Here is an 18,661-nt window from a genome sequence, read left to right on the forward strand (position 1 = left end):
CCCCTCAGGAGCCAGGCCGGCAGCTGGGCAGCTGGTGCCCCCGGGAGCAATCCTTACCCAAGAGGGATGGCGGTGGGAGCCACAAGTCTTGGGCGCATCCAACACCGTCCCTCAGGCTCTTCAGTGACACCGACCTTCAGGTGGGCACAGCGGCAACCGGCCCACCCATGCCCGTTCATCAGGTGAGCCCCTCTTGGGCCTTGCTCTCCCTCACTTCCGCATCCCCAGATTAGATTCTGCAAGTATTTTCTCAGCCACATGTTCCCCTCTTGTCTCCTGGGACATGGATGTTAGACCTGCTGCTGTCCCACGGGTCCCTGAGGCTGTTGATTCCCCGCCCCCCCCCCCCATCTTCTCTTCAGGTCGGAGAACGTCTGTTGATCAAGTTTGCTGTCACCTCCCTGGGTCCTCTCTGCTGGGTTCTTCCGTCCGCCCAGTGAGCCTTTTCCTTTGGCTAAAGTATTTTTTGGTTCTCAAATTTCCATCTAGTTGTTCAGACCTCCTAGCTCCTTGCTGATACTTTCTTCTTAACAAGAATTTCTTTTTTAATGTTTGCTTTTGAGAGAGAGAGCATGAGCAGGGGAGGGGCAGAGAGAGAGAGGGAGACAGAGAATTGAAGCAGGCTCCGGACTCCAAGCTGTCAGTACAGAGCCCGACGTGGGGCTCGAACCCACGAACCATGAGATCATGGCAGAAGTAATCCAAGTCACTTCTAAGCTAGAGCACTTAACTCCAGAGCAAAATACTCTGGAGTCCTCTTTCCTCTGTGCAGAACCCATAGCCCTTGAGATGGAGGGTGTTCTGCCAGCCTGGGTCGAGGTATGAGCAGAGTTCCAGCTGACCCACAATACACATGGCGCATAAGTTAGAAATAAACTTTTGTTATTATAAGCCGTAAGGCTTGGGGGATGTTTGTTACCACAGCATAAGCAGCCTATCCTGACTGACACACTCTCCTTCCAAAACACTTGTCACTTCTGCGATTTTTCACTTGCTTTTGTCGCCGTTGGGCTAATATTTTTCTTTACCCCCTGAACTGAGAGCTCCATGAGGTCAGGGATATTTTTTGTTGTTGTTTCCCCACTGTATCTCCTACTCCTGAAACAGCTGGAAGAGTGTCAATTGACTGAAGGAAGAAATCAATGAGCCATAATCCTAGGAGGTCAGTATAATTATCGCTATTTTACAGGGATGAAATGGAAGCTCAGGATGGTTGCATTGGTTGCTCAATGACACATGGTAGGAAAATGGCAACGATTGGATCAGAACCTAGGTCTCCGTTCAAAACTTGTTCTGAGTACTGTGTGGCTACCTTTCCTGGACAGGAAGGCCTTGGGGTGCTAGGTGTTAAACTACCTTCTCAAGGGTTTTCAGCCCTACCTCCAATATCTCTGCATTGGTGACATTAAAGGACAAAAGGCTTGGGGCGCCTGGGTGGCTCCGTCGGTTAAGCGGCCGACTTCGGCTCAGGTCACGATCTCGCGGTCTGTGAGTTCGAGCCTCGCGTCGGGCTCTGTGCTGACCGCTCAGAGCCTGGAGCCCGTTTCGGATTCTGTGTCTCCCTCTCTCTCTGCCCCTCCCCCGTTCATGCTCTCTCTCTGTCTCAAAAATAAATAAACGTTAAAAAAAATTAAAAAAAAAAAGGACAAAAGGCTTGGGAATCTATGGACCACTGGTCCTCTCTGGAATGAGCCACAGCTGGCCAGACAAGGCGGGGAGATGCAAAGTGAGGGGGTGTTTGTCAGCTGTCTGCCCTTCTTTTTACCTCTTTTTAAAACAACTTCCCTTAGTTGAGTGCTTAGTCTCTGCCAGGCACTGTGCCAAGAGCTTTAGGATCATGAGCGCACAGCATCCTCACGACCATCCCAAGTGATTTGTTTTTCCCACAGGAGGAAACCGAGGGCTAGAAGGGTAAATCTACTTGCCTATGGATACACACTTAGTGTATCAATTACGGCTGCAAAATAAAACCATCCTCCCAAATCAGGGATTTAAAATAGTAAGAGTCTACGATTGCTTACAAGTCTAGCGACCAGCTGGGTAGTTCGGGTCTCAGCTGGGATTATTCGTGCTTCTCTGATCAACAGCGGCCTGGGGTTGGCCCTCCAGTCTTGGCTGAGGTGCCTTACGTGTGCAGGAGTCGGCCGTCCAGGCTGGACCAGGTGCCGGCAGTGGGCTCTCCACGTGGTCTCATCCTCCGGCCGGCAGAGAGCCAGGCTTGTCCACAAGGCGGTGGGAAGGGTCCAAGAAAGTGGACAGAAGCTGCGGGGCCCAAGCTCAGAGGTAGCATTTGACCAGGCACTTGGGCAGAGTGGCCTTGGCTTGCCATCCATGTGCCTTGAAAGTTAGGCTTGGGGAAGACCCCTGGGCGAGGCTGGATTAAATCAGATCTGTTATCTACTGCTGCAGGAGAAACCATCCAAAATGCAGCGGTTTGATACGATTATTTCTTTACCTCTCCATTCTGTAGGTCGGTAACAGGCTGGGCTCAGCTGGGGTAGTTCTTCTGGTCTACCGGAAGCTAGATGGCTCTGCTTCAGGGGGCTGGGTGGCAGTTGGCTGGGGAGCCTTCGGTCTCCTACCCGCAGCAGGCTAGCCTGGACACGTTCACGAGGTCATGGCAAGGCTGCAAGAAAGCAAGCAGAAGCTGCACAGGCTAAGCTTAGAAGTAGCACAGCATCCCTTTCTCTGTGTTTTATTGGCCGCGGCAAGTTACAAGGTCAGCCCAGTTTGTAAGCGTGAGAAAATAGACTCCATCTTTTGATGGGAAGAGGAGCAAAGTCACACTGGCAGAATGCATACAGGGAGGAGTGATGGGCTGCATCCTTTCTGTAATCGCTTTACGTAGGCAGCAAGGAACACGGCTGGGCTTCTAACCCGGGAGGAGGAAACTAACTCTTCCCAGCTGTATCACTCGTGTTCCTTTCCTTAGCTTCCCCACCACCCCATGTGTTTCCCCTCTGTGTTGTTTGAGCCTCCAATAGCCTCCTGTATCAGTCAGACCACCTTTGGCTGCAAGTACCAGAAATCCAGGCAAAGTGGTTCAAGCTCAGAAGGAGTGTTTTGGCTCTTGGAGTGGAGAAGTCAAAGAGTAGTTCTGCTTCAGGCACAGTTAGATCCAGGTGCTCAAACAGTGCCCTCCCACGTTGTCTTCACTCCACTTTTTTCTGCATTGCCTTGATCCTCAGGCAGACGCTTCCCAAGAGATGAGGGCAGCTCCAGGATTACATCACAGTGGAAGGAGAGCATACCTCTCACGACGACAGAGACAACGGCAGAGGGCTCACTGTGTGCCAGGCACTGTTCTAAGCACTTGGCAGGTGGTAACTTATTTAGTCCTCACACCCCATGAGGTTATCGTCATCTCCAGTTTACAGATGAGGGAACTGAGGCACAGAGATTAAGATCCATGTCTAAGGGTTCACAGGTAATGAGTGGCCAGGCCGGGAGCTGAACCCAACGAGGCTGCTCCAGACTCCTTGCTCTTAACTACTTCACAGAAAAGGAGTCATAATAGCAAGCCTTATTCAGAGAAGATACTCTGTGCCTGACATTGTTGGGAGCATCGGGGCATAACGGTAATAATATCCATTGAACCATTTAAACCTTCCAGCAACCCTATGGGGTAGCACTGCTATTATGTCCATTTTGCAGATGGGGAAGGTGAGGCACTGATAGGGTGAATAAGCCTGAGGTCACGTGTGGGGCAGCGAGGAACTGAATCCAGACAGTGCAGTCCAGAAGCTGTGTCTGCTGTCCCCAGCGTCCCTCTTCTGAGCCAGGGGTGAGGTCAGCCTCTGAGAACCTTAGGAAGGGAGGTGGAGGGGGCGCCCCAGGACAGCCCAGTCTTTCCCCTCACCGTGTCTGTGTCTCCCTGCTCTCCCCTCCACCCACGGCCTGGCACAGCCTTCCCGGAACCCGCTTGTGAACAGACTGACCTAATGCAGGCTGGGCCAGAGGGCTGAGTCCTGGCAAACGGGCAGTGGCCGGGCCTGAGTCACCGGGCAGGGCTTGCCAGGGCCCGGAGTGGCGGCGTGAGCCTGTGCCAAGGAGGGCATGGGCTGAGAGGGATGACACCTGGTGCCACCGGGCAGCTGCAGTTCCTTCTGAGCCCGTGACCTTGACACCTGTTAGATCTCTGCAAAACAGTCACGCCAAGTCATTTTTTAATGCATTTATGAGAAACCGAACGTGGCTGTTTATATGCTTCTGATTTGTCAGCCGACTGAGAACTGGGTGAATGTAATGACATCTCATGAGCAGAATCCGGGCGTCGCCGCCCGCCCCTTAACAAAGACAGCAAGCATGCTTGGCTACATGGGCTCCTCGGGTTCCCAACCTGCTGGCACGGGGAAACTGAGGCTCAGAGAGAGAAGGTCACTTGCTCGTCGCCTCAGCTGGGACATGGCAGAGCTGGAAATGGATCCAGGAAGACTCTTAACCTGCTCGGAAAACCTGCTCGGCTGTGTGGCCGGGACCCATCTACCCCACTGAGGACAAAGCTTAGCTGTTCGTGGGAACCTTCGGGAACATTCCACCCGCTTTACGTTTCTTCTTCTGCCCCTCATCCCACCCCTCCCTCCTCACTGCCTTCTTTCCCCTTCAATGTGAAGATGTGCTCTTCTCTCGTCTCTTTCCTTCCTTCTTCCTTCGCTGACCTTCTGTCAAGGCAAGAATCACAGCGCTAACGCTAACTGGCCTTAGAGAGGGCCAGCGGGGCCCTGAGTTCCCCACACGAGGAGCTCGCCGGCCTCAGTGGACTCTCTGCAAAGTGCTCCTACTATTGCCATTTGACCGATGCAGGCGCGTGCCCGGTGGCTCCTCCACGGTGGCTCGCTCTGCACTTGTGCGCAGATGTGGCTCCTGCGGCTGAGATTCAAGCCGAGGGCACTGGAAGTGAGCCACGTAACTGTCCACGTTCGGGCAAGCTGATGTTTGACTAACGTTACGCTGCAGTGACCCTTCGTGGCCGCAGGTTCCCCCGGGGGATCCCCGGTGCCACGGCCTTTCATGGGATCCCGCCCTGCGCCTCCGGGTCCCCTGCCCGTCCCTGTCGCCGGGAGGATCGAGTGACTTAATGCATGTGTAGTGCTTACGTAACAGCGCTCCAGCAGGTCTTAAGGGATAACCTGCTTCAAGTCCACGAGCCCCTGGCTTGCGGACCTAAGTCCCTTGTTCTGTAGAAGAACTAAGCAACTTTCCTCGAGATTTGCAGACCGCTGGCCTTGGGAAGTGAAAGCCCACACCTCCCCAGAAGAGAAGGCATGACCACATTTGAAAACAGCCGTCCCTGATGCCGAGTCTGTTCAGGGCCGCGTGGACCTCCGCCGAATGGCCCGGCCGCCAGCTTCTCCCGCACGCAAGCCCCTGCCCTCTTCCTGTGCCTTCCGCGTTAAAACCCTCCGGCTCCCCCTGGACAGGGCAGGTGGTTTTGAGACATCAGTCCACCATCTTCCCGGGTTGCCCGCTTCCTGAATAAAGCAACCTTGCCTTCCCACCCTCACTTGTGTCTGGCTTTAGAGCGACAAGCAGCCGAACCCGAGTTTGGAATCCGTTCTCGGCCCTGTAACACTTAGAGCAGCGCCTGGCTAGAAATGTGCTTCCGAATGTTGGTGGCGGCAGCCGGTGCTGCTGTCTTCAATGGTGGTTTTTGCGGAACTGGCCTGATGCTGGGAGAGGCCCCTGTGGCTGTGCCCCTGTGGGCCGCTCCTCGTCTGGTGCGTCCAGCCGGGGTCTGCCCTGCAGGCAGGCTGTCCGGCTCCACCGGCCTCGCTCATCGGCGCTGATTTTGCTGACCCCCATCCCGGATGCCAACAGTGGGTGTGGATGCTCACGGGAATGAGCCGGGCAGACACTGGGGAGCTCACACGCAGAACCTGCCCGGCTCCCAGACTCACACCCTCGGGCCTCATTTCTTTTTTTTTTTAATTTGTAAAATATTTATTTATTTACTTAATGTTTATATTTGAGAGAGAGAGAGAGAGAGAGAGACAGAGCGCAAGCAGGGGAGGGGCAGAGAGAGAGGGAGACACAGAATCCGAAGCAGGCTCCAGGCTCCGAGCCGTCAGCGCAGAGCCCGACGCGGGGCTCGAACTCACGAGCCGTGAGATCATGACCTGAGACCAAGTTGGAATGTGCAACCGACTGAGCCGCCCAGGCGCCCCCAGCCCTCGTTTCCTGACATAGCAGTTGTGGCCTCCGTGCCTGCCACCCCCTCCCTCACCCACCCTCCACCACTTCCTCCCTCCAGACACAAGCAGTAGTCACGGCGGCCTGTCACCCTTCCATCACCATCTCCCCATCTCTTAAGATGTTTATGCCTCTGGGTTTTGATTCGTCAGTGTCACCCGCAAAGCCATTGACTTCCTGTCCCGGGGGATGAGGATTCGTTTCATGCCGTGTCCTTCCTGACATAATGACTCGGCTCAACGTCCCCGGGCCTCAGCTTCCACAGCCGGAAATGAGAACAACAGCAGGTACCTACCTCACAAGGTCGTGAGGGTCACAGGGATGAACCCCGTAACGCCCTTGGAAGAGGGCCGCGCCTCCCGTAAGGGTATATGCTGGCTATTGTCGTTATTATAATTGTCATCCCTTTTGGTTTCTCTGTTAGCTTTGTAAGTCCCAACCACAGACAGATCTCCTTTTCCCCTTCCTGCCTTTCCTCCCTGGACCTGGCGACTGTGAGCCACTGAGGACAACACCCTCAGCTGGCCCCTCAGCAGGAGAGAAGGGCGCCATCACCAAGAAAGATCCAGGCTTCTTTCCAATTTAAGCCGACATTATTTTTTTTAATGTTTATTTCTTTATTTTGAGGTGGGGCAGGGGCAGAGCGAGAGGACGAGAGAGAATCCCAAGCAGGCTCCGCACTTGTCAGCTCAGAGCCGCCGTGGGACTCGATCTCAGGAACCCTGAGATCATGACCTGAGCTGAAATCAAGAGCCTGACACAGAACGGCAGGATCACGACCTGAGCCAGTAACAAGAATGGGACTCTTGACGGACTGGGCCACCCAGATGCCCCGAGCCACCATTGATTTGAGCATCTTCCACAGCAGTGGACTCAATTTCCTGACTCTCCATAGGCTTTCCCTGCCCCCCCCCCAACATTGAATTATGAGAATTTTCAAACCTACAGAGAAGGTGAATGAATTTTACCATGACTCCCACGCACCTATCATCTGGATTCTACACTTGTTAACGTTAAAAAAATTTTTTTAATGTTATTTATTTTTGAGAGAGAGAGAGGGACAGAACACGAGTGGGGGAGAGGTAGAGAGAGAGAATCCGAAGCAGGCTCCAGGCTCCGAGCCGTCAGCACAGATCCCGACGTGGGGCTCCAACCCACAAACCGCGAGATCGTGACCTGAGCCGAAATCGGACGCTTAACTGACTGAGCCACCCAGGCGCCCCTTGTTAACAATTTTCTACATGTGCTTTATCACATACCTATCTGTCCATCCTCTATTTATTCAACCACATGATTTCTTTGCTGGATTTTTAAATGAGTTAAAGTGAAGTATTTTCAAGCAGACATCTGCACTTTTAACTTCTAAATAGCTCAGTGTCCATATCACTAATTAGAATTCAATCTTTACGGTTCTTTTAAAAAAATTTTTTTTAATGTTTATTTATTTTTGGGAGAGAAAGAGAGACAGAGCATGAGCAGGGGAGGGGCAGAGAGAGGGAGACACAGAATGTAAAGTAGGCTCCAGGTTCTGAGCTGTCAGCCCAGAGCCCAACGAGGGGTTCGAACTGGCTCAGATCATGACCTGAGCTGAAGTCAGCTGCTTAACCCACTGAGCCACCCCACCCAGCCACCACTCCCCGTGGTTCTTTTGTGAGGTGAAATTTGCATACAATGAAATGCGCAAATCTTCAAGGCAGGTTACTGGGTTTTGACTGGCACATAGACGGGTCACACCAACCCCTATTGACACAAAGGACAGTTCCATCACCCCACAAAGTTACCTGCTTGGGTCATCCCCGCCCCCCCCCCCAAAGGCAGTCATGGCTCTGATATTTTTTTACCTTCACTGTCAAATTATCAGGGTCGATGACACGTACGTTCTGGGAGTGACCTTCACCAAACTTTATGGGTTGGTGGCTAGAGTTTAAAACATAATGACTGTTCCCTCTGACGAATATGGAAAGCATAATCAACACTATGATGCCAGCAGTGGCTGGGCCGGGAGGGAATGGGGGGGCTCTCACGCTGACAGCCAGGACCGTGTCTGGTGAGGGCAGTGCTCTGGGCACCGAACGGGCCATACTGTTGACGTCCCCATGCCGTCCCGTGTGCACCACGCACTCTGGGTGTATCACGTAGGCTGCTGCTGGCTGCAGGTAAGGGAACAAGAGATTCCAAATACCTTGAAAACTAAAGGCCTTTATTATTTTCCCAAACAGTTAATCTCACCAAGGTAGGGAGGTTGTACAGCGGTCAGCCCACCCGTTGAACGGTGTTCTTGTGATCGGTGTTCACGTTCAACGGTGTCGGACGAAGATTCCTCGGCACGTGGGCAGTGTCTTCCCTTAAGGTGGCAACATAGCTGCCACAGTGCCAGCCCTCGTCTCCTCTAGAGGCAGAACACAACAGCCTTATACTTCCTTTTGCTAAAATCCTACTCTGCCCGTCTCCCCCCTACGTTTTAAGTGTTTAGCCTCTCCAGGTTTGCTCTTGGGACTTAGTGCAAATCCTGCTCTTGGCTTTGAGGATTATAGGCTCTTCAAAGTGCTGGTGAAAGAAATTGCAGAAAGAGAAGCAGAAAAATGATCTTTCTTTGCAGCTGCAGAAAATCAGACACTCCTCGGCAACGTAAAACTCCCCTTGCAAATACTTTTCGTAGGCCATACAGACTTCAGACATTGCTACATCTTGTGAAAGGCAGCTCCAACCTTCCAAAATCTGTAATTCTGATTTGTCTTACTTAATAACTTATTGCCCTGGGAATAATACTTAAGTGGCCATGTAGATTTTGAAAAGGCTAAATATTTGCGAGGTGCTTTTTTGTTGTTGTTAAACCAGGGGAGTGTTATTAGCACCGCCCCCCCCCTTTTCTCCCACGTGGTGGGAGGGCAAAACCAAACACAGACTCTGTCTTGATTCTGCTTTAGACTAAGAGTTCGAGAAAACGAAATCCCACCATCAGTTGGTGTCTCCCCACGCCGCCGTACTTTCTGTGGGGGGCAGAAAAGGGAAGTGTCTTTCCCTTGCATTACTTTTTAAGAGCAAAACCATTTTCCTCCAGAAACCTCCCCTAACCACTTCCCAGGAGACTTACCCTCACATGTTCTTGTCTAGGAGTGAGTCACGGCTCCTTCCAGAACCAGTCACTGACCGGGAGACTGGGGAACTATGACTGGCTTAGACACCTCCCCGAAACACATGGACAGAGCTAATAAACAAGCTAAGACAATCAGGGCTCAGCCTACCAAGAAGCGGGGAAATGGGTTAGCACAGTAATAATGCAGATCCCCACTTCCTGCTGCTGGTCGCATGGCTGTTTCTGTAGGCACCCCACCTCTGGCCTCGCACTTTGCTTCTGCTTTTTCGCCTCAGGTGGAGCGAACCCCAAACATTCAGGCCTTGTAGAAAAGGAGCCTCTAGAGGGGACGTGACTTCTGAGCGAGGGAAACACCTGCCCACATCCCTCAAGGGGAAAGTACCTAAGCTTGGCTGCCTGCATATCTTTGAGGCTTTGTTATCTTGGAGGCTACGGAAACCCAAACTAGCTTAAACACCAAGGGAAATTACTGATTCTTACAGTGAAAAAGTCCAGCGGGAGGGAGTTTGGATTTCAGGTATGGCTGGATCCAGGTGCTCCAACAATCTCAGGACTGTACATCTCTCCTTCTTTCACCTTTTCTTCCCTCGGTATTGATTTCGTTTTCAGGCAGGCCCTCTCCTCCCCCGGCAGTGCCAGCCTGCCAGCCTACCAGGTAAGCAACCACGGCAGCACAAAACTCAGCGTTCCAGGAGCTCCAGCAAAAGTCCTGCAGCCGTCTCTCATTGGCTTTCCCTGGGTGATGTGCTCATTTGTGGAGCTGGGGAATGGGGCTGACATCAACAAATTGCACAGAGAAGGAAAGGATGGTTCCCAAAAGAAAACAAGAAGGGAAATGAATGCCCATTGGGCTAATATATCTCTTACGTATAGAGAGAGCCCCTGGGAGCACCAGCCTATCCCGTTTTATCATGAAGAGCAGTACAGTTGCTAACAGGGTATAAGGGGCTAAATTAGCTGGGGGTAGTCAGGGAAGGCATCTTGGAAGAGGCACCATGGGAAGCAGAGCCCTGAGGAATACAAGACAATGTGCCAGGCACAGGGACCTGCAAAAGCAAAAGACCTGAGACTAATCAACACTTTATGGGTGAGTGGATAAATGAATTAATGAATGAATGCCTACAGGCAGGAACTATATACAAGAGCCCTGTCTTCCCGCTCAGAAGGAAGCCATGAGCTCTGTAGCAACGGGGGAGCTGGGGTCAGACTGTAGATACTGCAGGGGAAGAGGACAGGGCAGACAGCCTGAGTGGGGAAGGGGGAGAGGTGTATGCACTCCTCAAGAGCCAGGAGGAGAGGGTGACAGTGAACCCTACCTTGGAGACCACGTCCCACGGCCCTCCCTCCCCTTCTGAGGCTGCTGGGGCCACCCAGAAACCCTCCCCCTGTCCAAAGCTTGTTTTCCTCTCCCTCTCCCTGCCCCTCCCCTCCCCACCCTCTCACCCTTCCCTCCTGCTCTCCCTTCTCATTCTCACTTCCTTTTTTTCTGTTCCTCAAACACACCAAATTTTTGTTCCCGTCTCGAGACGTTTGTTTGTGCTTGCTGTTCTCTCTGCCTGAGACACCCTTCCCCAAGAACTTTGCGAGGCTGGCTCCTTCTTAGCCCTCAGGTCTCAGCCAGGTCCCCTCCTCCGAGCAGCCCTCCCTGACCACCCCAACTGAGGGACCAGCCCCCTGCCCCACAGCTCCTTCCCAGTCACGGGGACCTGCTTTACTTCCTTTTCCCTGAGGCTTTCATGTTGGTGGGGCTGCTGCGGTTACAGCTGTCACCCCAGTGCCCAGCACACACCCTGGCACAGGCCAGGTGCTCAGAGGGCTCAAGGTTCAGCTGCACTCCCTGTCTGCTCTCTTCAAGGTGATTGTGCCTTCTCTGTGCCTCAATGTCCTCTTCGGTAAAGCAGGTGTAACAGTAGACACGTCCTCTGAAGACAACCTATCTGAGGCACTCGGAGCGCATGGAGCTTGGCTCATACAGGTGCCCCCTGAGGGTCAGCCACTATAGGACTATCATTACCACCTTAGGGCTGTTGTGAAATCTCTGGGAGAGGGCTGGCACGGCGGTTACCTGTACGTGACTCCCCAGTGCTCAGATTCCAGCCGTGACGGTGGCTTCCTGGCTGTGTGACCTTGTTCTCTGAAAACTGAGGCTCACCGTAGTACCTCCACGCTTCTCCCCCCCCCCCCATCACTCCTCCCCATCAGGGATGCACGTGCTGGCGCAGCTCACACAGCAGGGGTGCAGACGTAATGAACTCACGCAGATAAAAGTGTCTAGTGCAGGGCTCCAGGCAGCAGATGGAAAAACTGATTCACAAGGTCATTTGTTCAGCCAGCTGCAATCTAGAGAGGTTTCTTGGCAGGACATGTGACTGCCAGTGGCCTGGGTCAAGCTTCACCTCCAACCCTCCTCCAACCCTTACCTTAGCTCTTAAGGGCCAGCTAAGGGCCGTCCCCTGCATGTAGGATGGATGGGAACAGCAAGCATCAGCCCTATGATGCTCCCCACCCTGCTCATGCTGTCACCAGGTGGGGGCAGCTAGACTAAAAAGGGTCCCACAACTCTGGGATGAACACTTATAACTAGGGGCACTGGGGAAGAGTGGGAGGGGGTAGCCTAGAACAGGAAGTTCCCTGGCCCCCAAGCCAGACACCTTCCCCCCCCCTCTCTCATCTATCAACCTGTCATCTATCTACCAATTATCTAGCTATCTATCTCTATCATCTCTCAGAGCTCAGTGGGCTTAACCCTTTAGGTCACTGGGGGATGGGAGACAGGGTCTCGGGAAAGCTGGGTGGTTTGGTTTTGTTTTGTTTAGACTTTGGTGGGTTTTTTTTTTTCTTTAGACACTGGTAAAATGTGCCACAAAAATATGAAGTCTGATATTGATATTGATATTGATATATATATTGATATTGATATATATATCAATCTATCTGTATCTATCGATAGATAGATACAGATAGATTGATATAGTGTTCTTGTTTTTGGAAAATTTTGCAAGTAAGGACATGGAAAATAAAACAAAACTAGTACATTAACAGCACTGCTCTGATAAAAAAAAATGGGCAAAAGATCTGAACAGACACTTCTGCAAAGAAAATACACAGATGGCAAATAAGCATATAAAAACATGTGCACCATTATGTGTCATCAGGGAAATGTAAATCCAAACAAGATGCCACTACATACCTATCAGAATGGCCAAAATCCAAAACACTGGCATCACTAAATACTGGCGAGGATGTGGAGCACCAGGAACTCTCACTCATTGCTGGCAGGAGTGCAAAATGGTCCAGCCACTTTGGAAGACAGTTTTTCAGTTTCTAACAAATCTAAACCTACTCTTACCATGTGACCCAGGAAGAGCACTTCTTGGCGATTAACCCAAGGAGGTCAAAACTTGGGTCCACACAAACACCCGCAGCCAATGTTTATCACAGCTCTATTTGCAATTAGCCAAACTTGGGAATGACTAAGATGTTGTTAAGCAGGTGAATGGATCAGTGAACTGTGGTATATCCATCCAGACAATGAAACATCAAGCAGCACTAAAAGGAAATGGCAGGGGCGCCTGGGTGGCTCAGTCAGTTGGGCGTCCGACTTCAGCTCAGGTCACGATCTCGCGGTCCGTGGGTTCGAGCCCCGCGTCGGGCTCTGGGCTGATGGCTCAGAGCCTGGAGCCTGCTTCCAATTCTGTGTCTCCCTCTCTCTCTGCCCCTCCCCCGTTCATGCTCTGTCTCTCTCTGTCTCAAAAATAAATAAACGTTAAAAAAAATTTTTTTTTAAATAAAAAATAAAAAAATAAAAAGAAATGGCAGAACACAGGGGATTTTTAGGGCAGTCAAACTACTCTGTAGGATAAGACAATGATTGGCATGTCATACATTTGACCAAACCCATAGAATGTACACAACCAAGAGTGAATTGTAATGTTAACTATGTACTTTGGGTGATGATGTGTCATTGTGGGTTTGATCGTAACAAATGGACCACTCTGGCGGGAGGTGTTAATAACAGGAAGGAGGCTGTGCCTGCATGGGCTGTGGGCATAGGAGTTTTATGGGAAATCTCTGTACTTTTCACCCAATTTTGCTGCAAACCTAAAATTGCTTTAAAAATAAAGTTTACCAATTTTTTTTTTTTAAAAAGTATTGCTCTCAATCCCAGTGGCTTTCAAACTTTCTTGACTCTAAAAAGTCACTTTACATCACAAATCAGGATGAACATATGCTCCCATCCCAAACAATGTTTGGGAAACATTGTTTGTTTCCCAAAACAATACTTCCTAATAGCCCAAGACAAATTCTGATACTTTGGAATTTCTCTTCTCTTCTACTCAATTTCATTTTAAAAATGCTTGTCATGACCTTCTAAATTGATCTCATGAACCACTAATGAGTCACTACTCACAGTCTGCAGAGCTTTAATTACGTGCAAGAAAGGATGTTTTAACACCAGGAAAAAATGGGAAGGTTGTACCCAAAGAATATTCCTTTATGCTGAATACACTTTGCTTGATAAAAACATCACAGTTTTCCTTTTTAAAAAATCTTCAGTGGACAGATGAGAATGTGCCATGGATAGGTACAAACAGGGGAAGCTATTTCTGTGGGATTAAATTCATTCATTCATTCATTCACTCACTCATTCTACAAACGTGTGCTGGGTGCTGGGGTTTCAGCTGCAGTGGCGTGCTGGAGCTGGTTGATACAAGTTGGCAGGAATCGTTAAAATTTTCAGGAATTTTGGTTGAAATCACACGGGTGGCTTGAGACAGGCCACACCAGTCATCAAAAGCTATCATCAGTGCCCCCCCTACACACACACCTTACCCCTTCGGAAATCAATAAAAGGAAACCTTACTAAAGTCCAGTGGGAGGCTGGAAGGGGGCCGTACTGCTCTATGTCGATTGCAGGAAGAATTGTCAATTCCTACAGACCCCAAGGAAGAATCCCCAACAGGAAAGAATGATCAACTAAAGGCCCTAAAAAATGGACCGCTCGGAAGCTCAGCCAATGAGAAACCACCATCACTCTTGATTTTCTCCGATGGACTTCCATTGAGAACAACGGCTCCCGACTTCCTCCTTTTTCTCCATAAAATAATACTCCTCTCCTTTATTCTCTGGACTTGCCTATGGTTCTGCCATTGTTTGCACGTTCCAAATTGCAATCTATGCCCTTCCCAAAGAAATCCAATTTTGCTGGCAAAATAATTGACTTTTAAGGTGAACGCCCTATATAGCTGCTCGTTAAACATTTGTGAGCACACTACTGGTCAGTTCCCCGCATGGACGGAGCTTACGTTCTTTTTTTTTTTTTTTTTTTTTTTTTTAGAGAGCGAGAGTGAGAGAGAGAGAGACCATGAGCGGGGGGGGGGGGGGGCGGGTTAGATGTGGGGTGGGGGAGAGAGAGAGAGAGAGAGAGAGAGAGAGAGAGAGAGAGAATCTTAAGCAGGCTCCATGCTCAGTGCAGAGCCCAACGCGGGGCTCCATCCCACAACCCTGGGATCATGACCTGAGCTGAAATCAAGAGTCAGTCAGATGCTCAACTCACTGAACCACCCAGGTGCTCCGAGCTTACGTTCTCAAAGGGAGTGAACAGTTTACTGAAATAACCACACACACATATAAACATGTAAATGCCGTGAAGGAAAAGTACAGGAATTCACGAGAGCATATCATATAGGGGCTCCAAGAAGGCTTTTCTGGGGACATGAAATTTGAGCAGAAACTTGAAGGATGTGAGGATTCAACTAGATAAAGAATGCAGGGAAGAGTGTTTCAGGGAGAAGGCATAGCATGTGCAAAAGCCTTGTGCCGAGAGAGAAGGTGAGTCCGAGCCTGAAGCTGGAGCGCAGGGCAAGTGGAAGCAGGGCGGGAGCCACGGACACGGGGCCGCGGGTGCGGGCGCCCAGGCCAGGCAGGGCCTGCAGCAGGGCGGGGCGTTTGGGTTTTATCCTAAGCACGAGTCACACAAGGCTACTACCCCGGTGCAAGGGAGATGTTCTTGTAAATGACCTCTTTCACACTTTCTCCCATCAGATCCTGGCAACTAGGTTTAGGATACAGATTGCACACAGCTGCGGGGCACAGAAGAGGACTCCGCCCCTTCCGGAAGTGCCTTTTGTTAATGAAGACTGTTTTTTTTTATTTTTTTTATTTTAGTGCTTATTTTTGAGAGAGAGAGGGAGACACAGAATCTGAAGCAGCTCCAGGCTCTGAGCTGTCAGCACAGAACCCTACATGGGGCTCGAACCCACAAACTATGAGATCATGACCTGAGCCAAGTCTGAGACTTAAATGCTTAGCCAACTAAGCCACCCAGGCACCCCATAGACTGGGTTTAAAAGTCAACTTCTGGGGGTGGCTGGGTGGCTCAGTCAGTTAAGCCTCTGACTCTTTTTTTTTTTTTTTAAGTTTATTTATTTATTTTTGAGAGAGACAGAGACAGTGCAAGTTGGGGACGGTCAGAGAGAGCAAGAGAGTGAGGGAGAGAGAGAGAATCCCAAGCAGGCTCCGCACCATCAGCAGAGACTGACGCGGGGCTGGAACTCACGAACGCCGTGAGATCATGACCTGACCTGAGATCAAGAGTCAGACACTTAACCAACTGAGCCACTCAGGCGCCCCACGCCTCTGATTCTTGATTTCGGCTCAGGTCATGATCTCACAGTCACGAGATTGAGCCTCGAGACGAGATCTGCATTGAGCAAGGAGCTTGCGTGGGATTCTCTCTCTTCCTCTCTCTCTCTCTCTGCCCCTCCCCCGCTCACGGTCTCTCTGTCTCTCTCAAAATAAACAAATAAACTTAAAAACAACAACCACCACCACAACCCCTGGTGGGTCAGATGCGACCACGCTAAGAAAAAACAGACCTGGAGAGCTCAGCACTTCCCTGGACTGATGTTCCTTACAAACCATGAAGCAAGGAGTTCATCAGCCCACACACGGAATATATTTTGAGAGCAGCTGGAACAGCCCACAGGCACCGGTGGAAGAAACCAGGGGTTGATGACAGAGAAGACACAGGGCCCGGGGAGCTGCTTTAGCGCCGCTGGTCTTGGCGTGGGACAGATAGAATCAGCTTACCTGGGAGGGTCCAGGGCCGAGTGAGGCACGTTATTCATAACATTATCGTGATAACGATGAAAACAACCATACAGCGGCACTTAGAAGAGGTCAACTAGCCTGGAACAGTGCAATCAGGATACAACCTTTCCCTCTCCCACTCTTGGGGAGTCCTCCCAGTCGCGGCTGTCAGGAAGGGGTTGACATTCCCTTTCCCACCGATGCTTCTTGCCTGTTGCGTAACCCGGAGGTGGCTGCCTAAGCCGTCTGCGCCACATCTGAAACCTGGGGGCAATTTTGGTAGCCTCCTCATGGGGACATTGACATACATGTGGCGTTTAAAGGGCACCTGGTGCATAATAAGTGCTCCGTAAGGTTAGCTGCCATTGTTAATGGTGTCTCCAGCCTCCTTAATTTCCCCCCAAATCAAACACACGTTAGATGTGAGGCAACTATACATAAGTTCTTTCACTGAGGGGTCGGTTTATTAGTGTTGAGTCTGCGGCAAGTGTCAGAACCCCAATTGCAAACGGACTTAAACAGAACACCAACAGAGGAGGTGGATCTTATCGGTGCACTCAAATGTACTTGGCTTCAGGCAGAGTTGGATCCAGGTGCTCCAAGGACGACATTAGGAGTGCACCTCTCTGCCTGCAGGGAAATCTTTTCTCCTGTTCTCTTCTCAACCTCCCCCCCATTGCCCTTCCTTCCGGCCATGGAATCTAGCATTCCTCCCCTCTTCCCTGTGAAATTCCATCCTGCCATCTCTTTTTGCAGGACGGGGGTGGGAGGGGGAGCTTCAGTCAGAGGCTAATAGAAACTCTCTTCTGGCCAGATCTCCTACTCCCGAGGGTCCACGCCCACGTTCCAGGCTCTGGTTCTGAAGTCACAAGAATTTGGTGGGTGTATCAGTCAGGATTCAACCGGAGAAACAGAACCACCAGGATATATGTATAAATAGCTATGAAGGCACTTGTTCCTGGATCTTATGCAATCTGGGAGCTAGTGAAGCAGTCTCATATGGGAACTTGGAGTCCGCCGGGCAGGCAGTCAGGAAGGGAAGACAGACGTAAGGTCAGAGAGAGCAAGAGTTGGCAGGAGCACGCGGCACAAGCTGGAGTCCACGAGGCTGGACTCAGCACATGTTGGGTCTTGTTGCCTCTGACGACCTTGGTGATGTGCGTGTCCTGCTGGAGCCAGGGCCCTTCGTCATGGAGCTAAACGCACAGCTGGCTCAGGAACTAGGACGCTGAAGAAGGGTCTAGGGGACGGTGGAGAAGTCTCAGGACCAATGGAGTGAGTCAGCAGATGAAGGACAGCATGTGTGAGCCTCTAAGTGGCCTCTACTTCCCCCGCCCCAAATCTCCCATAAGAATCCCTCCTTTGCTGGGCACCTGGGTGGCTCAGTCGGTTGAGCATCCGACTTCGGCTCAGGTCATGATCTCGCTGTTCGTGGGTTCGAGCCCTGCGTCGGGCTCTGTGCTGACAGCTCAGAGCCTGGAGCCCGTTTCAGATTCTGTGTCTCCCTCTCTCTCTGCCCCTCCCCTGTTCATGCTCTGTCTCTTTCTGTCTCAAAAATAAAAAAAATTAAAAAAAAAACACACACACAAACATATTCATGTCAAAAAAGGAAGAAATAGCTCAGTGGCTCAGTAGGTTAAGCATCCGACTCTTGATTTCAGCTCAGGTCATGATCTCACAGTTTGTGGGTTCAAGCCCCGCAATGGGCTCTGTACTGACAGGATTCTGTCTCCTTCTCTCTTTGATCCTCCCCTGTTTGCTCTCTGTCTCTCTCTCTCAAAAGAAATAAATAAACATTTAAAAAAGAAAGAAATACAGCTACTACAGTTCTTACTTCTGCACCTGGTCATCTCTGGCATTTATAATTATATTTATAACTACCTTTCCCATTACCCGTTTGCTATGTCCTGAAAGTTTGGGGTCCCCCCATTCATATGTTGACATTCTAATGACCGATATGATGATATTAGGAGGTGGGGCCTTTGGGAGTTGACAGATAGGGATAGGGTGATAGATAGGGTCATAGGGATAGAACCCTTATGAATGGGACTCTTACAAAAGAGACCCCAGAGAGCTCCCTAGGCCCTTCCACTACGTGAGGATATAATGAGAAGTCTGGACCCAGAAAAGGACCCATTCTCAACAATGCTGGCACCCTGATCTTGGATGTCTAGCCTTTAGAAGTTTGAGAAATAAATCTCCATTGTTTATAAGCTACCTTGTCTGTGGTATTTTGTTGCAGCAGCTGAATGGACTAAGACGCCATTCCATATTCATTTGCCC

The 18,661-nt window shown here is 50.7% G+C and overlaps 1 long non-coding RNA gene across 1 annotated transcript; it reads right to left on the reverse strand.

Annotated features, from left to right (window-relative positions):
* Nucleotides 1–6,069: 6,069 nt before the first annotated feature.
* Nucleotides 6,070–10,086, reverse strand: LOC109494618. Its single transcript, XR_006590542.1, has 3 exons — nt 9,284–10,086; nt 8,031–8,578; nt 6,070–7,929 (listed from the first exon to the last, which is right to left on the reverse strand). It is a non-coding gene; the product is annotated as an uncharacterized LOC109494618 (long non-coding RNA).
* Nucleotides 10,087–18,661: the final 8,575 nt, after the last annotated feature.

The sequence above is a fragment of the Felis catus genome, chromosome E2 (genome assembly GCF_018350175.1).
Source record: "Felis catus isolate Fca126 chromosome E2, F.catus_Fca126_mat1.0, whole genome shotgun sequence".
In the NCBI taxonomy this organism is placed as follows: Eukaryota; Metazoa; Chordata; class Mammalia; order Carnivora; family Felidae; genus Felis; species Felis catus.